Below are 27,768 nucleotides of genomic sequence, written 5' to 3' on the forward strand. Positions count from 1 at the left end.
ATGCATGCTAGCCCACTCAAAAGGATTATTCGCACCCAAAAATCACTTGCGAATCATAACTATATAAATCGAGGTGAAAACACTATTACTAACGAGTGTTTGTGTGCATGCGTCTGTTAAAACAGAATCCATTAGATGGGATTAGTAACGTGCATAGACACAAGTGTTTGAAGGCGCGTCGAGACAGGGAGGGTTCAACAAGGGCAGATAGACGATGGTCCCACTATGGCAGCCCTGCATCACATGGCGCAGAGGAAGTTGATAGATTCCAAAAAGCCATGTACATGGCAGACTCTCTATTAAATCATCTGTTCATGCATCCATACATCATTCCCTCATCCCGGTATAAAAACGCCTGATTATTTACTCACATAACATTTGAAATTTCCATTGAGTCTGTGCTTAATGCAGTCTGCAAAATCCACTGTGCTCCAGGCCGGAATTCTAGTGTTGTGAAGTAACATGTATTTGGGAACGTCCTGCCTAATCCTCCACTACGCTATTGCGCATCCCATACTATTCATATCAATCATTGCATTCTCGGCATGGCCCCTGTCCCAAGGACATTAAACAATAGAACTTTCTATCTGCAGTCAGACCTGTGGGCGTCTCCTCGCCGCTAGCTGGAAATCGAAAGCGCTGTCCTTCGAATTCCTCATTTGCAACATCACGTCGAAAAGGCATCTGTGACCGCTTGAAATCACAAATCCATCCATTTAGTGCGGCAGTGTGAGAAAATGGCAACTGGCTTCACTCACAAATGGGACGCCCCGCCCGTCGGTGAACCGCGGTACAGCGCTGCATGAGGGTCCACCGTTAATCGAGTACTACATTCCACTGACCCTTCACAAGTTTGTTGCCGACTGCAAAGATAGTATGTGAAACAATGGGACCATAGCAGAATCAACATATGAAGCAATATCTCACTGCCATCGGGATGAAATACATGATTGTAATAGCAAGATGCCATGCGTCGATTTGCAGCGTTGTGTGCGGGACGTGCTCGCCCAAAGGGGATTGCAGCTTGCACAGGTGGAATGAATCACCACAGGTGGAGGCTATACAGCTTGAAAACACATTAATTGCACACCCAACCCCCTCCCACAACCACACCCACTCCACCCTCCTACCTCCCCCCCGAACACCAGTGTCCAAGGATGCTCATTGTCAGTGGGCAGACGCTATTGCAAGCCCCCTCTCCGGGTATCAGGGGCACCCCTGCCTGTGGAGCGCAGGTTCCTCCCAGATCTACGTTGGGGGCTGCCCTGGACGGTACTTGCAACGGATGATGTCTCTGCCTGCTCACGTCCATGCATGTCCCTAAGGGTTTGTGAGAGCTCAGTGAGCACACGGCGCACAGCGGCAAGTTCAGCACATACGTCTTTGGACGTCGCATGCAGTTCCCCCCTCAGGCTCTCGGTGCTTCTCTCCATTTCTGCCCTTAGTGTCTCTGTACATGTTTCTATGGCTGCCTTGGTACCCCCACATTCATCAGCATGGTCCTTGAGGAGCGTCGCCAGTTGCTGCTGTTGCACGATCACCTGGTCGAGGGACTGTTGCCTCTGCTGGGCCATGGCCATTTGCGGTGGTGTCACAGAGGGGCTGATCACCTCATGTTGCCTTGACACAGGGCTTGTGGGGGATGGCCAGTCGTCGTCTTGTGAGTGCCCCTGCGTGGTATCCTCATGGTGTACGGGATGAAACAAACAGGGGGATTGAGACAGGTCATGGATGGATCGTACATCGACATCACCGTTTTCTGTGTCGGAGCATGCTGCCATTAATGCAGTGTCACCTATGGTGCTGCTGCCACCAGAAGCAGTGCCTTCTGTGGCATCCATTGGGGGGGCCTGTGGTGGTGGTGGTGTTGTGGCCATGCTGGCTGCTGGGGTGCCTGTTGAAGTCCCCTCCTGTGTGCTGCCACTTGATTTGTGCTGCTGCCGTGTCTTGATCCATGCAGCTGAGGTGGAGGGTCTTTGGCCGTTGGTCTTGGCCCTCTTTGCAGGTGTGCTGGTAGGGGTGTCCTGGAGCTCGTCGTTGGAATCGGACCCTGTGGTGGAGTAAAGGAGGGCGAGCGTTATTTATGGGTCTGTGGAAATTGGAATGGCAATGTATCACATGCATTGGGGTGGTACCTGAGGGTGATTTGGGTCAGGGCCTTGGAGGTGGTTTCATTTTTGTGTGGATTGAGGGTGCAGTTGTATTGCAGCCTGCAGTTAGGGGGTGCCTGCTGCACGTGTAGAGGGTGTTATTAGGAATTTTAATTATTTATTTATTTAATTTGACTTTTAATGTGCGCTATCAGGCCAATGTAAGTGGACGTTCTCCTGGACATGTGTTTCTGTTGCACTATGTGGACACATGGTACTTCACATGATTGGACATTGTGGTTTTAGCATAGTTTTATTTGGGACACCTACCTGATTCTTCGGATGTCTGCACTCCTTTCTCCATCCCTCGACTCCCTCTATGGTCTCCATTCCAATGGTGGAGGCACAGATTTCTTCCCAGGGGGTCAACTTGATGGGTGATTCCGATCCTCCCCCGGTAGCTGTGGCAATGTTACGGTTGGCGGATAGTATGCTCCGTACGCGTATCCGCAAGTCGTCCCATCGCTTTCTGCATTGCTGTGGGTTGCGGGGTGCGGTCCCCACCGCACTTACCCGCTGTGCCACCAGGGCCCATATGGCCTTCTTGTTCGCAAGTGCCATCCTGGTCATTTGCGTCGAGAAGACGATGGCAGCATTCTCCTGGAGGGTCTCTGTGAGCACCGTGAGTTCCTCACGTGAGAAGTGGACCTGCCGCTTGCGGTCGCACGCTTTTTTCGCTGCTTTTCCCATTGTTTGGTTTCACTAGGGTGGATGACGGGTTGGGATGTCTCTCAGGGTAGTAATTTTAATGGTTGTGTGAAAATTCTGCTTTTATAGGTGTACGGCGTGCCGTTTCCCGTTCCGGGACCATGTTTGTACTTCCGTTTCCGTATATTTACGGTCACCGTATTTTCCGATTGCCGCTCATTACGGTGACCGCTATGTACGGTGGCGGAATTGCACCTAGGTCACCGTACGACGGCGGTGAGGGGCGTTTTGGGGACATTTCCGCCATCGCGGACTTTGCACTTCCGCCAAGGCGTAGTGCTCGTGCCCGATGGGTCAGAATTAGCCGCACTTTACTCCGTCGTGCAATGGCGGAAACGCTATTTACGCTATGGTGGTCAGGTCAGTTGCTTTCCGCCAGGGTCGTAATGAGGGCCCTCGTCATTTTTTCTAGCCATCGGGTGCACCCGTCGGATAGAGATCACATTGTTTTCCTCTTGGACGTATTTGCAGCTCTATCAAGAGGCGTGATGTGCATAAGGGGCTCAGTATTGGGAAGGAAGTGGGGGCTTTGGGGATCGCGTGGGGTTCCCCCAAAGCGAGGAGGAGTTACAGGGCGGTACTAGCCAAGGAGGAGTAACGCTGCGGATACTGCCGCTAGTATTACCTGCTGGCTGCACAAGCCAGGATGCGGTTTGACGGGCACCAACAGATAGTTGGGAAGCCTCAACAACCGATTGCAGTGGGCCCGGGGTTATTCGCTCAATAGAAGGATGTGGGAGTCTACTTGCCTGTAGTATAACAACCAGAGGCGGGCATACCCGCCAAGTACAACCAGAGGCAGATATACCCGCTACGAACTGAGACCGGAAGAGACCACCCGGGGAGGTGTTTGTAGGCCAGGTACATTTGTGGCCTGAGTAAGGCTAGAACCGGCCATTAATTGACTCCAATGAAGTGATCATGTTTCTACCAATGTAAGAATTGGGTCTGTGCAATTATTGGTGTGCAAAGCATGTGTTGATTGATTGATGGGAATGGGGGGCCGCAGTAGGGGTTAGCCCGATAAGCGGATGTCACAGCCAACGCAGGGGTTGATAGGGGGGACAGCAAGCATAGCGGGCCGCTCCTCTGGCCCCCTGCGTCCAGCTCGCCTCCACTCTCCTGCGGGAGATAAAAGGGGCGTGCCCCACGGTCGGCTGGAACCAGCTGTGGCCATGGGAGCCACTTAGATATCCAGGGCTGCAAGAGCTTGCACTCTTTGCAGTCTGAAAGCAACAGCCACCCTGCTTTCTACAGGGAAATAGGGTTGCATTGAAAGGTTGGATGAACAAACTTTTTCTTTTGAATCGGTAGCCTTGTTGTACTTTGATGTTTCTTCTTTCTGTCACAGGCAGAGTTACGGGGCACTCCTAGTTGATGAGGAATCACGCTGTGGATGCTGCCGCGAACATTACCTGCTGGCTGCACAAGCTAGGATGGGTTTGACGGGCACTGACGCTCTTATGGACAGTTGGGCCTCCTCAACAACTGACTGCAGTGGGCCTGGTGTTATTCGCTCCATATAAGAGTATGGGAGTCTTCTGGCCTGGCAGTATAACAACCAGAGTCGGGCGTACCTGCCAAGTACTGGTCAGGCAGGCTGGAGTGAGACTGGAAGCTACTGGGTCACTCAGAGAGATGTTAAAACCGATGTGAAAGCTCACTGGTTTGTGAAACCCCGGGAATGGCAAAGGGACACCTAGGGAGGTGTTTGTAGACCAGGTACACTTGTGGCCCCAGTAAGGCTAGGACCACCCATTAGGTTGGCTGCAATAAAGTGATCATGTTTCTTCAAAATGTAAGAATTGTGTCTGTTCAATTATTGGTGTGCAAAGCATGTGATGATTGTTTGATGGGGCGGGGTGGGCCGCAGTAGGGGTTAGCCCCGCCATGCTAGCCAGCGCTGCTGTAAATATATGGCTGCATATCTGCTACTTTGGTTGTGCCTGCTTCCTTATCGGAGATTGTTTTGGTCCGGTCTTTGTACATGTCTATTACTGTGTTAGTAAGCAGCATTGTCTGCAGCTCATACGTACTGCCTCTATGCGCGTTCTAGTACCCTTACTGTGCTTCTGCTATTCCATTTATTCTAAGCACCGTCTGAAAAGTATTTCCTGTTTCCACTGTGCCTGCCACCATGTGTCCACTACCGTCACTCATTTCTACTGAGTGTGTGTTACTGAATCTGCATTTCTGTTGTTGTGGCATTAACTTTTTATCTGCAACTTAGTATATATCGGTTGTGCTGCCGGTTGCCGTTTCTCAATACCACCAGCATGCCATGCGCTGTATAGCGGATAGCCACGCACGGCAGTGTGACCAGGAACACTACCTTGTGCCTAGTCTTCTGTTCATGTGTTCATTTGATGGGTACTGTTTGCGCATGGCAGTTGACCTATTCAAAATAGGCGATCAGAAAACGAGGCCACCTATATGCACTCAAAGCTTTGGGTAAAAGGACTTCGAGTGGTAATTAACTGGGAACTATTTGGATTAGTTTTACTTACCGAGATTAGTAAGGACAATAAAGTAGTTTAAGTGGCACAGACAAGAGCATGATTAACATTTGAAGGGAGCCGTTAAAATGGGAGACATTTTATTAGGACCGTTATACAAAAGAGTAAGTCAGAACATTAGCACACTGATGATCTAATACTGAAAAGGATCCGACGACATTTTTGATGATTCGTAATAGAAAAGAAAATTATAATGACTCTGAAATTATAAAATAGCATGATCAACCACATATATGAACCATGTTAAAAACATTAGGAACTCTCAAAGAACCGCGTGGTTACAATGCAAATCTACACAAAAACAATAAACAGGGCGACATGCTCCAGCTCTAAACTAATGTTGTCAATGGGCCATAGTCAGCAAAATAAATATGAATTTAGCTTGAAGTCCATGAAGGTGCACTGAACTCCTGGGGCAAGGATCAAAATGTGCACACGGTACTAGCCAATGGCGGTGTCCTGTGTGCATATGTAGAATGTCAGGGAGGGAAGAGTGACTTTTTATGCCTGGCTAGTAACTTGCAACATGAAACGTTTGCCCCTGCCCTGGGGAATCGTTAGGTACAGCAGTGTTGAAGTAAAATTATCAAGGGTGCTAGTATGCCCAAGTGATTAATCAATACTGTGGTGGGATTAAAATGACCCAAGGCATTCTGGGAAACAGAAACCATTTCTAGTGCAATTCACAGTAGTGAGGTGCTAGAAAAGCGGCACTGGGAGGAAGCCATTGGAAAGATACCTGGCCCTGTTAGTTTCAGCCAAGAACGACACCTTAGGGTGAACAGATGGTTGTTACAATGTAACAGCAAAAGCAAAAGGTAAGACGTAGAATATCGAGATTGTGAACAAAGCCATGTTGCTTGGAAAAATAAAGCAGGTAGATAAGAATGTGCTAGGAATATGTGGGCCGGAAGGAATAATTCAATAAGGATTGACTGCTGTCATCTCAGGTAAAAAAACAAAAAATTGGCAATTAAAAAACAAAACATGGACTGGAGTAGTCTTTTAATGAATTGTGAAATGTGTGTCCTGTGTGAAGAACCACAAAACTTGACATGGAATGGTGGAGGTGGACCTGGAGACTAATCTAGCAGTCATGTTGGGGTGAGAACTAATTATGGTGAAACCAAGGTGTATTAGGAGAAAAGAATAGGGCGCAAGCTGTGCAACAGGGTGATTAACGAAATTCATACATGGTCACAAAAGTGGCCTGTGGAAATGGAGCATTAAAAACTAATTAGAGCAAAAAATCATGAATATGACCATATGTTCTTTTAATTTGATGATAGAGACGTATTTTTGAGAAAAAAAATCAGCATCGCTCACATAGCAAAAAGAATAATTATTCATATCCACGGGTTATTTGAGAATGCTCGAAAATTAGACCTTGACTGTCTCAAAAAAGTTAGGCCTAATTTTGGAGCGAATGTGTTTCCTATCTCTCTATGCACAGGTGATTCTTGCCACTTTGCACACCCTCATTAAGTCCTATATATTCGCTTCCTCTCACACTTAATTTTGACTTTCATGGTGCCTCTCGCATCCAGTACCCCTGTGTGTAACCGTTTGTTTCATTCTCAGTAAATTGATTTGTTTGGTGAAAGCCATCTAAAAATCAACTAAAACATATACGTTTGTTTCTGACATACCAGCAACTATGCGTTTATTTAAAATGTGAACTGAGTGCTTCATCAACATGATTTTCGGTAATCTACCAAATACAAACCTAACTCACTTATTTGTACCTGCCTGGTCTTCGTTGAGTTTAGAGCTTGAATTCAAAAGCTATTTGCCAAAATATCTCAACATCACGCAACACTGAACTCGGAACCAGTTAGAATGGGGCATCAATCTCAGTTAATAAGGGCGCATGGCCCCTTCATATTCTTCCATTTGGCAGACTAGCTCGAGCCTGGATTAAAATGTCTGTATCCTTGTTTAATCAAAAAAATCGTCCAACTCTATCAAACGGAGAACAATACAGTCTTCTAACAAGGGAAACAAACAATCCAGATAAAGACCAAAAATTCTTATAGTAAAAAAAGTCAAAAAGACGATAAAAGAGGTTATGGTGTAACATTATCAAGCGTGTATGTAATAGATGTAGAGTTTATTTTTTATTGTATATTTACTACTCTTCTGTCTTCACCGGCACATCATGCCTGGATCATCATCCATAAGGCTGTCTGGGCCTGGGGACCACACAATCTTCAACTTTACGTTAGTAAATACTCTCCCTCTAGACCGCTACATTCCTCTAGCACCAACTCTCTGTGTCTAAAGCGTTTTGCTAAACAGAGGGCAGGAGGTCAATTACTTTCCTCAGCTGGCTCCCTCCTATGAAACAGACTCCCCCTTCCTCTGCGCCTTGAGCAGGACTTTCTTAAATTCCGGAAGCTCCTCAAGACTTTCCTCTTTACCTCCTCCTTCCCTCCCTCTATCCTCTGCTAATCTCACAGTTGTTGCGATTAGTCACCTCCGCCCGTATGCATCCTCAGGGCCCTGACCTCCCACACCCAATCGCCTGAGCTTCGGTCTACCTTCAACACTTGCCTTGGCACACACTCCGCCCTCGAGGCTCGCACTTGCACCCAACACGGCTCCAGGCCTTGTGGCACTCGCCATACCATGCACTTCATCTGTGGCTCACCCACAAGCACTAACACTCCAGCACCTACCCCCTCTGCCCTCTTCCTTGCTGCACTTGCACGTTTGGAATACTCACAAGGCATAGTAGGTTCGTTCTTGTTTCCTTCTTCCCTCCACCGTTTTAAAAATGTGTATTTTAATGTGTTTCTGTTCCCTCCCCTTGCCATGTGGGGGCTTTGAAACAGTATTAATTTGCTGTATAAGCGCCTAACAAGCGAACAATAAATAAATAAATACATGTGTTTGTACACCAACAGAAAAGGGGAAAAAAAAAACAATTTACACCCAATGCCTTTAGATCAACTTTCTAGCAGCAGCAAATTCTGCAATGACAGTCTATGTCATTAAACGTGCCAAGCTGGAATACTGCAACATCCTATTTTGGGTGCCAACCAAAACATCAATCACTGCCACCAAGTCTTCAAAAAAGAGCCACAAGAATAGTGACCAATGCCCCAAAAAGTGAACATATCACAGTGGTTCTATGGAGACTCCACTGGCTCCCAGAGAAATCTAGGCTCGCCTTCAAGGCACTTACATTTGTTCACAAAGCTTTACATGCATTCCCTTCTTATTTGCAAAATAAAATGAACTGGCATCAGCCAGGTAAAGATCTCACTCCAAGGACAAATTCTGGGTCAGCACACCCCACTTGAAATGCATGAAAAACACGGGAAGTTCTTTCCAGGTCTTGACAGCCATTCTCTGGATTTTCTTGCCCAATGACATCCATGGCAAGGACCAGCTCTTGACATTCCAGAAAAGGATGAAAACCTCCTTTTCTAGAACTCCTTCCTTTATACATTATAATCCTGATTCCTGCTACCAGAGTTTAGATGGCCATTTTAGGCTGCTTAGCAAATACGGTAGATGGACCAAATACCTTATTTTCTAGCTTTGATGCTGGGAAATGGCTTGGAGGGACAGGGCCTCCATGTCCTTGTCCTGTACTCCTTTTATCATGTGTGTTCGGTGTTATTTTCTGCACAGGAGTCCATGTGGGTCTCCTGGCAATGCAGCTCTTCCTCTTTTTGGTTTGGTGAACAGACCGGTGTGATAACTTTATTGCAGCCATGGGTGGGGTTACAACCCTGTACTCCTAGTGTATGTTTTTGGGCACCCGTATGTGGCCCACAGAGCAGGGTATGGGCTGGTAGCAGCTCCATGCTGAATTTGACTGGTGCTCAGAGTATCCTCCATTTTGGGATACCCAGGCCATGCAATTGGAATCAGTTGATTCCTGATAGGAAACAAGATGGCCCCTGTGGCCTCTTGCTTTCTATTGCCTGTTACCTTGTTTTTCCAAAGTCCCGGGAAGCCTTGGAAGTTCCATGTATGGTATTGTGGGGGAAGTCCGAGCCAGACTGGCTGGAGCCTTCCCCGGGACACTATGTTGTGTGCACGCCCCTGTGGTGGGACTTGGGTGAATGGAGTGTGTGACCAATATGCACTCCATGTTATGGGTTTCTGGTATGCGACACAAAGACTGAGACAGCCCTGCTCGAAACTGTTATGAATACAGTGTGGAGTGCTGAATGGCTGGGTGCTTGTCCCAATATACATTCCTTGTTGTGAGTGTCTGGAGGGAGGAGAAGGGCCTGAATGCACTGTGAGCCTGATTGGCTGGCTGCCTCCTTAAAGGGAGTCGCTCAAGCAGGATCCGTTGACGACTCGGCTTCAAACTCTGCTAAACCAAGTACATTGGGGTGGTAGAACCTTTATAGAAGGAAATAAGACTCTAATAGACAATATATGAACTGGGCTTGTCAATACTTTATTTTACAGGTTGCCCGGGTGGGGGGTTCCTCATACAGAACTGTGCCTAGTGGTAGGGGCCCAGTATTCTGACAATTGTTTAACCAACTTGTTTTTCCCCCTGAAGTCCCAACCTCCTGGTTGGTTCACACTATTCATTGGTTTGTATGTCATTTGAAACGGTCTACAGTTTATGCATTTTTAACGGAATCCAAGAAGTGATTGTGGTACCACATAGAGACTGTATATATTTATCATTTTAGAATTGCCTGAGCACAAAGTGTGTTATTGCATGTGTTCATAATCAAAGCCTTATTTATATAAAGAACTGTGTTATCACTAACGTAGTGTGTCGACATTCCTTTATGGGTGCTTGGGGACTACACTGTAATTAAGAACCAGCATGCATCACCACCTGAGAGCTTATGCCTTAGTTGCTCATCCACAGCTACCGGATAGAGAACCTTGGCTGGGGTGCTCTGTACTACTACTCTGCCATATAGGGAGCAGGAGTACAGATACCCCCCTCCAATCTTTACACTAGCACAGGACCAAGACTGTCACATCTGTCAGAGGGCAGACTACTGTCAGCTGAATGGCAAGTTTAGAACAATGCGCACTAGCACCCGGAGCGGAAGGAGCAATCAATCAGGTTGTTTGGAGCACGGGCAGCATCTACCGATCCAAGCCTGCGTTCCATGCAACCCGATGGCTGCTTCCACTGCTATCTTTCCCCCACCCATTCTTTCCCTTCACATGGTCCATCCCTCCAACCTCCACTTACCCGATTACTTCAGCGGTGGCAGTGCCTGCTGCTGCTTCTACCGCTCCATGGCTGCCATGGAAATGCAAGAGGGGCTCTGTATGGAGCCTGCCTTCCTGATTCATGGTGGCCATCTTAAGTATTTTGATTCAATGAACAGGATGCTGCTAGGCCCTGGCCCTCTACCACCCGATCTGGCCCGCCGGATCGGGTATTATTGCAAAATTATAGTCTGGTGCCCCACATGAGGAAAGAGGCATTTTTTGCTGTTGTAATATTGTATTTATTGGTCATTTATATAGTGCCTATACACTTACACAAGCGTTTCAAAGCACTTCAACGCAGGGAGGGTGGGAATAAAGATTAACATTCTTAATAGGCATTGGTATATTCAGAATGAGCACGTGCTAAGCGTATAGTGGTACAACATAGGACAGGAGAAAATACAGACTTATAACATATGACAAAAAATATTGCACATGCCCAACAATCATTACAATAATGCAAGAGCTTTACATGGAGAAAGGAGAGAGGGGGCCTGTGGGGTAAGACGAACAGAACAAATAAGGGCAAGAGACACATAGGCGGGGAGGGGGACAGAGAGGGTTAAGGGGGAGGAACGCTATGCACATCCAGCCCAAATTGGTTGCAGATGAAAAGCACCTAAATTTGATTTTAAAGCAAGGCACACTAAACACAGGTAAACCATAGGAAGCTGCAAATGTAAAGTCCCGGTGTAACGAAATTAGGTGAGCTGCCTACTCCAATGTACTGCATGTTTACCTTGAGTTCAGGTGGGCCAAGCATGGCACAAGGTCACAGACAGCACCCAATCCCAGGAGAATTGAACAAAATGTGCCTAGGTAGAGAATGAATTGGGGGGTGGGGGGGGGGGAAGAGGGCTCCCAGACCAGCCAGGCCCGGACAGGCTCAGACAGGAGTCTTAAAAGGGGGGCTGTAGAAGAGGAGCCCGGCTTCGCCTACCGGCTACAGGCCTCTGATCTTCTTTGTGGCTAGCCCCAGCCAATCAGAGGGGCAGGGAGGTGGTCTTAAGGGCTTCAGAGTGCCAGCAACAGCACCCGATGCAACCCGGCGGCCATGATGGAAAGGCCACGCCGGAATGGAAGTAAAAGGAGCCCCTAACAAGCTTGGATGTTTCATGTTTCCTCCAAGACAGAAAAGAGGGAATTGCACATTGGCTAAACTAGGCTAGCTAATTTTAGCTGAAGGCAGTTTGCTGTGGTTTGCAGTGATAGCTGCAGAAATTCCTGTTCCGCTCAATGGTTTATTGGTATACTCCTTTAAACACTGGTAATCACCTCTACTAGCTGAGCAGGTTTGAACAGTGCTGTACCTTGACTTCACCTTAAGATGCACAGGTCCCTTCATATAACTACATAACCAACCATATATAACTACTGTCCACACTTTATCCAACAAATCACTCTGGGTGCCCGATTCCAGCTAACTGGTCAAAATGGGTGTCAAATTATCTACCAGATAGAGCACAAGGCCTAGGAGGACGAGGGACATTAAACATGTACCGACCCTGGAAACAAGAAGGCTTCAGCAGTCCTCGGTTAAGTGGGCTCTTAGAACAGAAGGTACCATAGACGATACCCAATGTTGTTTCCAGCACCCAATCCGACTTAAACCTGGCTCCAGTAGAGACTCCGGCGACTGAAGCAGCCCTTATTGTCCCTACTGGGCTAAGACCAGCTCTCCCAGTGCCTCCGACCATAGTCAAGACACTGACAAATCTTTGAGTATTCGTCCCTTCTCCGCAAAGGGGAACCACCCCCTTTGAGGCTAGGGAGGTGAGCCCGCTAAGCAAGGCCCTCCCTAGGGGTCTGGGCAAGTGAGATCTCACTGGTAGTAACTCCCCCTAGGGGACAAGGACTCCCATTCTGATAGGGAACTCTCCGTCAAGAGAACATTATTTGTCTACATGGGAATTGAAAAGACTTGTTACTTCTGTTTTGAATACTTCTGTTTTGAATCCAGCAAGTAGTGAAATTTTCTCAATCTCTTCGGTTTTAGTTAATGCTGGATCTCGCCTAAACTCCAAAGTCAAAGAAGAAAGACACAACCCCTTTGTTTCTGGTGGGATATATAAAATAAAGAAGAACTTTGAATTGGAGAGAAACTCCTACGCAAGGAGGAGAAAGAATCCTATGCAAAGGCGAGCCTCTGACGAGCTGATGTCCTGCAGGGGCAGAGCCACACTAGACCCTGGAGCCAGAGGTGATGTGGAGCAGGAATCGAAGGTCAAGAAAGAGAGAGAAGCAACCGTCTCATCTGGTGGCACAATCCCAAGGAAGCTGTGGTGGGCCTGGGGCCTGGTAGCCGACACCGAGACCAGAAAGGAGAAGGGAGCCGAGATCCCCGAGCTCACCACGAGAAATGCATATGCCGCTGAGACGACCAACAGCAGGGAAGTGAACGCTCCCAAGGAGAGAACCCAAATGAGAGGTACATTGATAATCGAGGCTGGGGAAGCCGTCAGGGCTACGGGCACCTGATAAACTAGAGCAGAGAGCAGGCAAGCCCATCAAAGAACCACAAGGGTTACAGGAGCCCGGAAAATCCAAATAGAATTGAAGCAAGTCTATTAGAGGGCTTCAGAGAGCCCTGAGAAACTGACTTTAAAATAAGGGAAGCAAATGCTCCCGAAGAAGTAACGCTGTTCAGAGAGGTGCACAACCCTGAGAAATATGGGAGACCACAAAACTCAAACAGAGATAAAACAAGCCTATCAAAAGGCATAGGGCTTTGGAGAGCTCTGAGAAACTAACTTCCAAAGCTGGGAAAACCCAAAGGCTACGGGAAATCAGACAAACCCAAACAGAGATAAAACAAACCTATCGGAGAGCCAAAGGACTTTGGAGAACCCTGAGAAACAGAGCGACAGACCGAACTGGAGGAAGAGAGAACCTGCAGGGTTCCAATCATATCAGAACCTTGTCAAGCCTCAAGTAAGAAATGTGGGTATTGGATTAAGAAAACCTTTCTTCCTGGAAAGAAGGAACCGTATGAAATCAAGATTTGACCTACAAACTTACATAGGAGGTCCTGACCTGTGTTTTGATAAAACAAGAACATTGTACAGAACCAAGTCCACCATTGGTGGAATTGTATGAGGAACACCTTCCTTACCGGAAAGAGAGAATTGTAAAGAACAGATATTTAATCTACGGAACCAGCAGAGAGGTCAGGAATTGTGTTTTGCGACATTGATGAACTTGTGACGTCTAAGAGATCCATGTGATTGGGCCAGACAGAGGCTGTTACTCCAGGCTTCCTTCTTTCTGTTAAGTTCACCCAAGTGGTAGGGCCAGTTAGATGTTAGGATTTGGACTAACAACCGTTTTCTTTTCTGCACCATTTGTTTGTTAGGTAGGAAATTTCCCTCACAACGGTAGGGCTAGATCAGCGTTTTAATTTTACGTAAACCTTAAATATATCAAAACCTAGTCACACTCCTTCTGGTCCACCACAGGGCCCTCAAACTTTATTGTATTTGATAACTCTAAAAAACCTCAAGGGAGGAGGCCCCAAGATGCCACATTAAGTGAAGTCCCAGCAGGGGCAACTTTAGCACTCTTGGATGCTATGGGAGTAAGTAGTTCCATCTGAAAAAGAACCTCCCCCTACACGTTTCCCAGACTTCTCATTACCTTCTTCTTGTTGGGACTCTCCCCAATTCCTGGTCTGTGTGGCAGCGTTGGAGGCACCGACACCCTAATGGCATCTTCACTCCTTCAAGATGGCATTTCCTCAATGGGACTTTTTGTAGCTTTTTCCAAGATGGCTGCCGCTGTCCGCCTCGCACACACTATTTCTGTGAGCCAAGGACTCAGCCCGCTGCATTGCTTCGTGCTGTTGGCCCTCGCTACATCCCTTTGTTCTTTTCCCTGTGTTTCTAGTCCTGGTGCCGGTTTCTCCGCCTCCTGACTGCTGCCTTGCTTGGCTCCGTCCGAGCCTCCTTATCCTGCCTTTTCCTTCTTACCCGAGCTCCGGCTCCTCCGGTACTCTGCGTGCGGCATTGCTGGATTGGGCTCCTCCTCGCTCGCTGTCATTCTCTTGATCCAGTTTCTCGGCTTCTCCCTTCTCGCAATAGTATGCCCTACCCGAGTTCCGGCTCCTCCGGCACTCTGCCTGTGACATCGCTGGGCCAGACTCTCTCCTTCTCGCTGCCAATATTCTCCGTTTAGCTTTCTTCTGTGCTCGCTCTGGGGTTCCTTTCTACTATCGGGTTCTCTGTTCCCTCTTGGACTCTCACTCTGGTTTCCTTTCAAGATTACTCTTGCTCATTTCTTCTGTACTCACTCCTTCATACCTTGCATTGCATTTCCCTTTGGATTCCCCATATCTTGACCTTCCTTACAGATTTCTTCATTCCAACTGGACTGCATGATGCTTCATTCTCCTGGACTGCTACGAATACTGAGTTTTGTTTTTACTGCTGTCGTTTTCCCCTGCTTCTGGGCACGGCCTGGTGATTACTACCCCAATCGTATTATCCTCAAAGGGAGAAGTGGTTATCAAGGCTTTGTCTATTATCGTCACTCTACAAGGAAGAACTCTCAACACCGTCTGAACAGGTCAGTCCACCTTGTCAAGATTGCATGCTTTGTCACAGTCGTCACACTTCTAGCCCCCCAGGCCTTCGTTATTACAGACACTGGCAGCAGTATGGTAATAGTTGTACGATAATTACAATTCCAGAGGACGAGAGAGAGCAGGTGGTTACAACGTCAGGTACTGGGGAGGAATGAGTCCTCTGACAGATCTTTGCTAGTAGCGCCTGAATGCTCCATTGATGGGCTCTATGAACAGAGGTTTACAGGGCCTGAGCCAGCACTGGCAGAGTTAGATATCAACCCACTGAATGAGCAAGGGCTGGTAACCGCTCTTTCGTTTCATAATGGCTCCACACAGATGTTATAGCTGAAGCCTGAACCAGAGCCAAAGCTAGTTAAGCATTTGAATATTCAGCACAGCACTGTCGGCAGCACATCACTATCAAGACATGAGTGAAGTTGGTGCAGCAACATCTGATTGGATATGCATCAATCCCAGAAATCCCTGCAATAATCATGTATTGTGCTGTATTGTAGTAGTTATTTATATAGCGCCTTTTCCCATTTGTATGGCCTCAAAGCGCTTTGTGGTATGCGAGGGGTCAGAAATGTGAGGCGGACAACTTTCTATAGGTTTTTCATTAGATGCCATTTTATCAACTTAAATGGGTTTGACAAACACCTCACTATCCCTACCCTACCCTACCCTACCCTACCAAGGATTTCCCCATTTGTCAAAGTAACTAAAGGAAACACTCTAACAAAAGGAATCTGCCCCTCGCACTTTTTGATGGCAATTCAAATACAGATTGACAGTTATATTCAATATCCATTTGCTAACTGTTTCTCCGTTTAACCAGGGTGAAATCCCGTTCCCCAGATTAAATAGGATTTTTACTCCAAAATTCAAAATTAGTCTTTTTCCAACTTGCAAAAAAGTTAAAATAATAAAGTTCCACTTGTTCAAAGTAAGTCTCTTACTGTGACTTGAATCAATAGAGATATTCAAACAGACTTTATCCCTCCACTGGTGGTAGGAAGTTCAACACAACCTCTTTCAAACAATAAGAATATTTCCACAGTTCATCTGTATCAACAAAAAGATTCTTTATCAGGATGACTTCACAACAATTCACAATGTGTTTTAGTGGCTCTGCCACTTCTTCTGCTTCATAGAATTCAACCACAGTAAAGTACTTCAATAACCTCTACCTGGTCCACTCACATGCCAGGTCTACTACTACAAAGTCCCTGCCCCCAGCACCAATGAAAAGATCTACTACTACTACAAGTACTTCTGTGATGTGATTTACTTCAGCCAGTCTGACTTTCCACAGCATTTTTTCACTACTTCTGGGGAGACATGAAACACATTGGTGCTGTTTATTTCACGCTTGTGATTGCCACATGCACTGCACGTTATGCTCTTCTCTTCCTGAATATTTTCTATCAGGAAGACAGCCCTCCAGCCACTTCTGTTTTCCCACCTTTAGGTTAACCATCCCCTGATAATGGCTTTTATTCCAACTCTCTCTCCTTAGGCTTGGGCAATGCTTGTTTAGGTCACTCACTACATTTTCTTCTCTCTCACTTTGCCAATATGATTACAAACAACTTGATTCTTAATTGCCCTCTCTTGGCTTTGGCAATATTATTTTTTCTTATTTACCATCTCTTGGCTTTGGCAATGTTGGTTTTTATACACTTGCTTCGATATTACCCTCTTGACTCTGATAAAGCTTGACCTTCACCTCTATAATGATACTCTTTTGGCCCAAGTTGTTGTTCTGCCACTTTAACTTCTTAGTAGCAATTCAGTATTAAAAGCATTATTCTGCCACTTTAAGTTCTTTATATCAGTCAAGTATTAAAAAATATCAGCTTTAGCCAGCAGGCGACCAGAGAGCTTTCTGGGGTCACACACTAGCAGTGAACTCTATGGGTACCGCATATGCGTCCGTTCGCTCCGCTGCCTTCTCTGCTGCACACTGCTCGGCAGCCCGCTTTCTTTGGTTCCCCACGGCCCACCCTGGCTGGTAATGGAGCGCTCCTCGCTCCAAGGACACTCGCCTGTCACGGAGGTCCAATTCACAACACAACAGGGAAAGCTTTTACTTTTAACGCTTTCTGCTGCACAACCTCTGCATCCAGGTCCTCAGGGGCAAAGCTTTCACCAGCAACGCTTCATGCTGCGAAACCTCTGCATACAGGGTAATTGAAGGGCAAGATCCTCTCAGAACCAGCCTTCAATCTGCTAATCACAGCAGCTCTGGGGTCTCCCCCAGTTTCCTTCAACTTCAATGTGGAGTTACACCATTCACTCCACCTCCCACTACGGCTCTCCATGGGCTGCAACTGAGGGTCTCCTTTAGTCTCCCTCTGGAGTGGGTCATTAGGGCAATTAGACTGCCACTTACAATCTTGAGCCTCTGCATCCCTCTTCTTCGTCCCAGTACTTTGGGCATTGTGGGACTCGTCCTCAATGTACAAATCCCCTTTTCTTTTCACAGCTACAATTTTACAGTAAGCCATTAAGATTGTACGGTCTTTGGGGAAGTTATTCAAGGGGGTTTTCCCACCCCTCCTGACCTGCTACCCCCGTCCCGCATATGATCCTCCCGCAGAACACCACCGCCAGGATCAGGAAGAGTCTGCCCAGGTCTGGTAGGAACGCCCTCAGAGACCAAAGTCCAAGTATGGGAAATTTCTCAGAGGAGGCCTAAGATGCGTGTATGCATTTGGCCAAGGTTAGGACTTAGGAGGGTTGGCTAGGTTCCAGAAAGCAGCCCAAGAGGACAGGCATGTGGACAGGTGCTGAGGGAGGTCACGACAGAGCGCTATTGCAGGAGACTCAATATTTACCCAGATAGACTGAAATTTGTCAGAGTTGTTGCTGTATTCTAATGGCAGAGGTCTTGAGGCAAGTCTGGCGTTTCAGTGCGCAATGGTTATGTGACCAGCTACACCAAATTTATCATAATCGTAGCTGCATTCTAAAGTGCGTGGATGAATAACCGTGGCTGCGGCAGATGTTCACTGAAGAGGTGCGTTTATACATACCTTAAGTTCAGATGGGGCTTATCTTTACGGTTGCTGTGTCATCTGATCGTCTGTGTGGAAGAAAAAAAAACAGTTACCTTCGTAGACTTTTCTAGACACTATGGACAGTCTACCCTGAAGTCCACCAAGTGCAATAGACCGACTATCCTAGAACATCTTCTTGGCGTGACAGACAGGCTACCATAGAAACTAGGATAATGGGATTCTCCAAGCGCAATAGATCGGTTACCTTTATATTCTTACTACATATCTTCCAAGTTCTATAAACACTAACCAAAGGAGTCTACTAAGTGCAATATCAAGGATTCCAACATATAACCACTGTGCGTTACCAGGGCAAACTTAAGGAGTTATAAGTGCAATGGAGGGTTACCAACATATATCTTCTAGTGTCTTGGGCGGGCTAAAAATTATAAGGCAAAATGCTTTAAGCGCGTAACACATACGTTAACCTGCATGTGTTTCTTTCCTAGTTGCAATGATAGGCTACCTGCATATCTAGATACAAGCCCATGGCTGTCCTTACAGGTCAAGAATCTGTCAGGTCCAGCACCCAAGCCCTGACGCAGTGGCAAGCTATCCTGACAGATCTTTAAGCACAGAAGGGGCAATCCTAATACATCATCTTGGTACAATTAGCAGTCTGTCCTCAAGGGACTACAACCGTATTGGGCCGGTTCTCCCTATGATCATCAGAAAGCGGGGGTCATCATAAAACGCATACATCAATGGACAGGCTAGCAACAGCGTGCTACACCATTCCTACCACCCCCAAAATACATTGAGTACACCATGTTTCCTACCCCTAACAATCGATCTAACTGCGTCACAATTCCTACACAACAGAAATCCATCAACGTGCACCACATTTCCTATGCCCAACAATCCATCTGATCGACCATTCTACGCTCCATCCCATTAGATATGCAACATGAGAAGGGCTACGAGTATGGGTCCACTAGGTGTGCAGCCGAGGCGGGTGCAAGGACGGGACCCCAGCGCATATTTCATGTCCTGATTGGCTATCCTAAAACATTTGATTGTGACGTAAAAGCTACCATCAGACTGTCCGCTTTTGTATACAGGTAGCCTGAGCACACCAGTCAGGGCAAAGGAGGCCCGGGGGCTGATATGTGATTTATGCAATGAGTGGCCTGGGGTTTGAGATAGCAGGGCGGGCCGTCGTGACAACGGCCGGCAGCCGCCTGTGGGTTTGTCTCAAAGAGGTTGTTGGCGACGGATGTGTGAGAGGCAGTCCGCTGCGACAACAGTCGCCTTCTGGTGCAAACGTGACTTGTTGGTGTTTCGATGAGAGTGAGGCTGGTGCTTGTGAACAAGGCTATGGTGATGGAGAGGATTTCAGGTTATAGTTGGATGATACAACTAAATGGATCTGGAGTACTAACCTGCCAGTTCAAGAGGAAGCAACCCCATGCCAATTTTCCCATTTGAGCCCTAGAACATGTTAGGTTATGTTATTTGGCATTTATATATTGCTCTATATATCATTGGTATGACCTCAAAGCGCTGGTGGGTTGAACGCCCTTGGGGACCGCAGTCCAGGCCAGTAGAGAGGGTTAGTGTCGTAGGGTGCATGGGTGCACCAGTTATGTGTGCAGCCGATGTAAAAGCTTGATGGTAGCTGCGTCCTAGCATTAGGTTGGGTGGTGGAGATATCAGTTGAATGTATGCAGTCTGGTGGGTGGACACCCAGACTGGGTTCTTGCTGCGTTAGGCCTGTAGGACGCTTATGTGAGCAGCTAGGCCAGTTTGTCATGGGATATAGCTGCGTTTGTTTTATTAGAGTGATGAGGTGTTTATGGGGTAGTGTTCATATTTGAGCAGCTAGGCCGAATTTATCGAGGGGTATAGCTGTACTCTGATTGTGTGATGGTGTAGAGTAGCGAGTGAGCATACTGATGTGATAAGGTGTGATATAATAGTCAATCTACAAAGCGCATATGCTTTGTGGATGGACACAATGGGGGACAGAGACAGAGGGTTGAGCTTACAGTGACAGGACGGGGTAGAGGGATGCATAGCGACATCATGGGGAACAGGGAGGCAAGGGTACACAGCGAAACATGGGTTCAAGGGGCACATGGAAACAGAGGGCTGATCTTACAGCGACAGGATGGGGGTAGAGAGCTACATAGCGACATCATGGGGAACAAGAAGTCAGGTGCACAGCGATACACGGGCACAAAGTGGCATACAGTGACATCGCAGTGACTAGAGGGGAGGGCAATACAGAGGGAACACATAGCAACGTTACGGGAGCAGGGGGCTGGGGTACACAGCGACATCACAGGACTAGACGATTTATCGAACAGGGAGGAGTTTTGATCCAAGGCGATCATTATTCTGGGATCAAGGATACAGTTGTCCATAACTGAATTAATGGTCGTATTCATTGATGACAAGGTTGGGAGTCCCTATGTGTATTTAGTCATTGGGATGTTGGAAATTCAGTCGCTTCTAAGGTTGAGGTTGGTGCTATGGAAACAGCCACGTTTTTAGTACTTTGCAGAATGTCATATAGTCTTGTCTGTGTCGAATATGTGGGGGAAGCGAGTTCCACAGTGTCGGGCTAAGGTTGAGAAAGCGGATCCTCCAATCCTGATAGAGTTGGAGGGCGGGATCACTAAAAGGAGGGCAGTGCTTGATTTTAGGGTGTGGGGTGGGAGGTAATGTTTTAATGTTTCTTGCAGGTATAGTGGGCGGTTTTGTGCACGGTGAGTGATGCAGAGGGTCTTGAAGGAGGCCCTTCGTCCGACTAGGAGCCAGTGAAGGGTTCGGAGAGCCAGAGAGATGTGGTCTCTTGGACTGATGAGCAATTTAGCAGCAGCGTTTTGGGCTCTTTGGAGTTTATTAAGGTGGTATGCTGGCGCTCCAAGGTATAGGGAGTTGGCGTAGTCCAGTCATGACATTACAATGGGCAAAACAGCGGCAAGTCTGTTCGGGAAGGAGAGGTAGGGAAAGATGCGCCTGAGAAGTATGAGATGGTAGTGGCAACATTTTGACGCATTGTTAATCTGTCAGGAGAGGGTTAGGCCATAGGCCATGGTGCCGCCAAGATTTCTTTACTGTGTCGTAGGAGGGGGTGGGGGGTGGTTTGGCCTAGGGAAGGTGGTCAAGGGAGAGGATGAGGTAGAAGCGCAGTGTTGCCGCATACCACGATTTCGTTTTTTGTGGGGTTTAAGAGGAGGTGGTTTATTGTCGTCCATCAGTCAACATCAAGGAGACAGGTGTCGAGGTCGGGCTGGGGATTGGGGTCTGAATTGTGGAATTTAAGGATTATTTGGGTATCGTCAGCCTAGTTGTAGCACGAGATGTTGTGCAGGCGGATGATTCCAGGGAGGTTGGACATTTAGAGGTTGTATAGGAGAGTAGATAGACATGCACCTTGCGGTACTCCAGTATTAACCGAACGAGCAGTTCAGACAAATGGGGAGAGGAGGGTTATTTGTTTCCTGTTGCCGAGAAAGGAGGCGATCCACTTGTGAGAGTGTTGCCAAGGATTCCAAGGGAGTGGAGATGGTCAAGGAGGATTGAGTGGTTAATCGTGTCAAAGGCTGCAGAGAGGTCTAGGAGAATTAGTGCAGCGCAGCCTTCAGAGTCTGCAGTGATCTTAAGATCATTCCAGATCGCCGTCAGAGTGGTTTTGGTACCATGTCAAGGTCTGAAGCCCGATTGTGAGGAGGGTCGAGGAGGTTGTTGGATTCAACGAAGGCGTTTAGCTGGGAGTATGCTGTCCGGTGGATGAGTTTTGCAAGGAATCTGGCGTTCGACATGGGTCTGTAGTTTTTAGGGTCGAGAGAGAGAGAGACTCTACTGGGGGCCATGCAATGGCCTCCTTTCATTCCCAAGCCTCAAGTAACATCAGAATAGAGGGAACAGATGGCAAGAATTGATTTTGAAGTGGCTGTGATGGCACGCCTTACTCACCACTACTCTTTTTACCACAACCAAGGCTTTTGAGCATTGTGTTGCCCGAACTTCTAACAGTGGAGTCCCTGTGACAAGATCCCATCAGGGGCAACCAGCCAACCCTAACCATCCTAACAGGGGTAGCTACAAGGGGGTGTATGGATACAACCGGGAAAGAAGGAACTCTTCCTCTTGCTCCGGGGGAGGAGTCCTGGAGAGAAGCCCTACAATAGCCACAGTGAGTGAATGTCATATCAATACTGCAGGTGGAATTGATAACTGCCCCACATGCTTTGCATCCAAATCCTGTAATGAATCTGATGAGGTCATCACTCCTTTCCCTGCGGTAACCTCTACTCATGTGGCCAGGGGACGGCAGCCATACCTAACCCTGACCCTCTGTGGCTATTTGAGGGAGGACCACATTAGGGTCTGGGGCAGGGGGTGACATTACATCATCAGGTGAGCCATGGTATCCACTTTCCCTTTTAGGGATAATCCCTCCATTCATACTGCCATGATCCCCTTCAACAAAGTGACAGGTCTGCTGACAGTACTCCTCAATATCAAATAGCAAACAGAGTGACAAAACTGAGACAAGGAGCAATGATGATTACTCCACATAGGAACAGACACACACAGTCTAGTAGCTGGAAGAATATAATTGGCCCAACACTGTTTAAAACCATGTTGGGAAGAGAAGTATGGAGTTCGTCATCTTCTTACCCAGCTGTGGTGAGGACAGCTGGGCAGAGAGACCGAAGTACAGTGGCTGGCAGCAGTGCAGGGGATAGAACGGCAAGGCTGAGCGAGAAGGCAGCCTGGTGAGCAACGTGCCCAGTGAAGCTCCATGATGCAGCGAGGTGAAAAGAAGCAAGCAGTGTTTCCTGACAGCCGAGGGAGCTGGGACACCGATCGTTGACCCGACGGCTGCCGGAGGTGCCTGCAGCATCAGAGAGAGCTGCGAGAGCCGTAGAAGCACCCTATTCGGAGTCGGGACACAGAAGAGAGTGCAAGTAAGCAACCGGTGAGCCCAGGGAAAGGGTTGGGACACTGAAGCAATGTCAGGCACGGCATCAAAAGCACTAGACAGTGGGACTGGGGTCAGCGACCCACAGAACGAACTTGGGGAAGACCAAGAAGGGAAGCCAAAAGGGCCATTGTAAGCTAAAAGAAAGTCCCGGCAGGAAAGTATACCAAGCAAAGACAAGTGTGTGAAGTGAATTGCAGTGAAAGTGGAAAGGAACCTGGCAGGAGAGCATACTAGGTGTCTTGCAGACCCACACCCAAATTGTATCAAGGAAATACATGAAAGAACCTGGCAGGAGAGTATACCAGATTTTTGTAAGTCGGAGAATCCCAAGGAAGATTCATGATCTTAAGATTTTTGAAGTACATCGAATGTGAAAGGGACCTGGGGAAGGGAGCAATTTCCTCTGGAGTGAATTGCAACAAAAAGGAGGAGAGGGGTTGTCCTCTTGAGCAACAAATAAATTGGTTATACTTTTGAATTTTTGTTTTGGTGGAGAGAAGCCTGGGGCAGGGAGTCATTCCCTGGAACTGTGAACCTTATTAATTTGTAACTTTTGTTGGATTATGTAGCTTTTTGTTGAACTTGAACATTTGCACACTTTTCAGGTCAGAGACATTACCTTTAGCACCTTATTGTTACTTTTAGAGTGTGAGGGCTAGTATGGGATTTTAGACACAAGGCATTTTTGCTTTGGACTTCTTGACACAAGACAGGCCCCGAGTTTTTGGTTGAGGTAGGGAACTACCTCCTAGATTAGGGCAGTGGAGCATTTTCCAACCCCTTTATTATTTAATACACGTTTATGGCAAACACCACAAGTCTTCTGTGTCTGCATCTCATTCCTGGCTCTCACATCCTGTAAAGATTTGTTCATCTGAAGATTACAGATTAAGCCTGTTCCAATCTCAAAACTTCTAACCCAGGGCTAGAAATTGTTCCCCAAATCCACTGGAAAATTGGGGACAGCGAAATTTGATTTGCATGTCAAGGGAAACGCCATGGGAACAACATTTCATATAGGTGCTCTTTGATTAAAGAATTGCACACAGTTTTGGGAGTTTATGATTATTTCCTTTAAGATCATCTACAAAACAATCTCTCAGACCGTATGTTCTGTGGGCCATGCAATGTTAGATTTGGGTCATCAGTTTACCTGGACGTCAAATCCAACCAATGCCTCATGATTTGACATCTTTGTTTCTAATCTTGATCTACAACGATTTATCCTGAAGGGGTTTGATAATCAGGAAGTGAACGTGGACTATTTCCCCATTTTAGGTTTACTACGAGCACTTCTTCACTGTATGTTACAAAAAGGGAGAAAAGTGTATTGTGCCATCCAGACAAGCTTGTGATACCATTTTCAGCTTCATGAATTACACCCCACTATTCCCCCCGTTAATGGGTAACCACCTCGATAGGCCAACATCCTGCGTCTCTAAACCTGCTGTCATGGAATACTGCAGGTGAGAGAGAGAAGTTGTTGGATGGGGAGTGGTTGTGCTTTATTGGGCAATTTGATATTATTTGTCTACAGGAAACATAGGCCACAAACGTTCTCTCTCAAGAAGGTTATTTGGGTTTTTCTAATTTTCCCACAAAAAGCTTGAAGGGTCATGCAAGTGATGGCCTGATAACTTGGGTCTGTGATTCCTTAGCTCTCAAATCAGGCCAGCTGCCGGGTTGACTGCAATCAGGTCCTTGCAATATAACTTGGAGGAAACGGCTCTCAGAGTTTTGGAATTGTTAAGGTCTATTTTCTACTAAAAAGCAACTGCTTAGTCAAATATGACCTGGTGAAAATGGTTGAGCAGTTAATAAAAGGAGAGAACATTATAATAATGAGCATTTTTAAAAATCAATTTGAGTGGTCTCCCTGAAATCTCTAATGAAAGAACTATTGGAAGAGTATTGTGGGACCATGAGGAGTGAACCACTCAATCATAAATCTGATGCCAGGGGTTTTGTATGACTTCATGCCAGCTATGGTTTCCATCCACCTGGGCTTATGGTACTGGATGGTCTCTTTTCTGAATCTGTTCCCTTAACAGTCTCTTTTCACAACACGTGTGGGACAGATGGGCTCGCTTCTCTCCTTAAGGCTCTGTACCTAGGGGTTTCTGTCACGACCATTGGCGCTTGGAGGGTTTGGCGAAGGTGGAAGTTCCGTCGCCATTAGACGGTTCCGTTACGTTTTTGTTTCAACGTACGGCGCAGTCTAGTGTTTTTCCTACATGGCCGCCCGCCGAGTATTTCTCTATTCGAATCTCAGCGGGTTGGCGCGTTGCAACTTGCTTTCCCGTTCGTTGCGTGCGCTCAGTAGCGTTATCTCCTCTTAGCGATCTTCCACCCCCCATTTCCTGCTACACTCTCTCCCGCTTGCTCTCTCCCCTTTTCCTCGCTTCCTGCTCTATCGGAGTATCTCCCTGCTGGCCGTTTTCTCCTGTCAGTATCTCAGGAGCTCTCTCCTCTGTGGCGCCCATTCACGCTGCTTCGTTTCCTTCTTGGGATTCCACCGCTTCTGCCTGGAGCCGATTTCTCTGGATACTGCTTCTAGTACTCCACGCTTCAACGGACCTGCTTCAGGAGTCTTCTGTCAACTTGTGGGGGTTTTTTGGGCCTCGGAGGCTTTTTCCCCCAATAACAACTGGCTGTCACGGGAGGGGGTCATCGTGAGTTTTCTCTGTTGAGATTCACGGTGGCTTCTTTTCGAGGCAGACCGTATCTGCTCTCCAAGAAGAAGTCTCAAAGGGAGAAACCACGTCGAAGGAGAACCCACTACTCTTCAACATCAGGTGAGGAGGAGGACGGCATTTTGGGGGAACCATTCCTATCAAGTGAGGAGGAGGACATTACAGACCTGGTGGGCAATTCTGCAGGCCATTCACCAATTCTTGATAGCTTGCAACGCCTAAAAGAAGAAGACATGGCCACGCCACAGCAGTTACAGGAGCTGGTGGCCGCAGTTCAGAACCTTAATGTTGAGGTCCAAACACTCAAGACCGACAACGCAGCACTCCAACAAAGAGTAGCAGCTAGAGAACAACAGGCTACTGATCTACCCCCTTTGCCTTTAGTGTCAGGAAAGTTTGATGGCACTGAGAGAAGGGTGAAGGAATTCCTTGACGCCTGCAATATTCATTTCACCTTTAGACCCTATGCATTTTCCACGGATCATGCAAAGGTGGGTTTCATGATCACACATTTAACTGGGAACGCCTTGGCATGGGCAACCCCATTGGTCTCCCAGTCAGATCCCGTGTTACAGGATTATACTGCCTTTAAGGATCTCCTTAAACAGACCTTTTTGCGGACGGAATGTGCCCACATAGCTAGTGAGGATTTACTGGATGTGCGGCAAGGGAACTCAGATTTACTGTCCTACATAGCAACATTCAAGACATTGGCTGCGGAAGCTGGGTGGCAAGAACAGGCTCAGTACACGATTTTCCGCAGAGGTTTACGGGAAGAACTAAAGGACGAACTTGCCAGGATTTCTCGTCCTGACTCCTTCTCGGATCTATTAGCAGCAGTACTAAGAATAGACTTCCGCTTAACCGAACGGAAAAACGAAAGAAAGAAGAGCCGTGGCCCTAACCTGTTTTCGGACTCTCACACCCCCGCCTCCTCACCTGCTACTCGAAAGATCCGAGACGAACCCATGCAAGTCGGAACCACTAGACCTCCCTTGACCGCCGAAGAGAAGAGGAAGAGACGTGACGAGAATCTTTGTCTGTATTGCGGTTCTGCTGCCCACCTGTTGAGGGACTGCCCAGATGTGCCCCCCCGAAGGTCGGGAAACGAGCGCTCTCGGTAGTTGGTAGGACGGACTACCGAGGGGTGCTTCCCTGTTCTTACACCACACTATCCGTTACCTCTGCCAGAACGCCAGAGGACCTCCGCCTGATGGTGATAGGCATCACGCTCCGCTTCAGAGACAAGGAAATTGACACGCAAGCGTTGTTGGATTGCGGAGCCGCAGGAAACTTTTTGGACACCTTGTGGGCGGATAAGGTGGGTCTATCTAGGATTGCAAAAAAGGAGGATCAAAAGGTGGAAGGAGTGGACGGAACACCCCTATGTTCCGGACTCATAACTCATACCACTGAAGCTATACAAGTATCTATACAGCAACACAAGGAGCAGATATCATTTGACATAATCCGAGCTGCTCACTTCCCTGTCATCTTGGGTATCGGTTGGCTCCGGAAACACAACCCAACTGTGGATTGGACAAACAACCTGTTAAGCTTTCATTCCATGTATTGTCTGAAGGAGTGTTTACCTGAACCCCAACATGAATTGGTCAGGACGGTATGTGCTACGGAACAGAATACCGTAAATTGTATACCCAGTTGCTATTCCAAATTTACCGAAGTGTTTAAAGAGCAGGTACCCATTGAACTGCCACCGCATAGACCCGAAGACTGTGGTATTGATCTGGTTCCTCAGGCGTTGGTTCCTTTCGGCAGGATGTATCCCCTCTCATTGTCAGAAAAGGCAGTCCTCAGGCGCTACCTTGACGACAATCTCGCCAATGGCCTGATTCGTTCTTCTAAATCCCCCGCAGGCGCCTCTTTGTTTTTCATTCCTAAACGCGAGAGCAAAGAGTTGAGACCGT

The 27,768-nt window shown here is 47.4% G+C and overlaps 1 protein-coding gene across 2 annotated transcripts in view; it reads right to left on the reverse strand.

The window, feature by feature from the left end:
• Window positions 1–27,768, reverse strand: part of PDCD2L (programmed cell death 2 like) — a 349,431-nt gene that overhangs the window by 299,699 nt on the left and 21,964 nt on the right. For both annotated transcript variants that reach the window (XM_069639933.1, XM_069639942.1), the window contains one exon: window positions 18,185–18,234. The gene's annotated coding sequence lies outside the window, so the exon portion shown is untranslated. Of the gene's footprint in view, window positions 1–18,184; window positions 18,235–27,768 lie in introns of those variants that run through there.

The sequence above is a fragment of the Ambystoma mexicanum genome, chromosome 1q (genome assembly GCF_040938575.1).
Source record: "Ambystoma mexicanum isolate Mex_15411 chromosome 1q, UKY_AmexF1_1, whole genome shotgun sequence".
NCBI lineage: Eukaryota > Metazoa > Chordata > Amphibia > Caudata > Ambystomatidae > Ambystoma > Ambystoma mexicanum.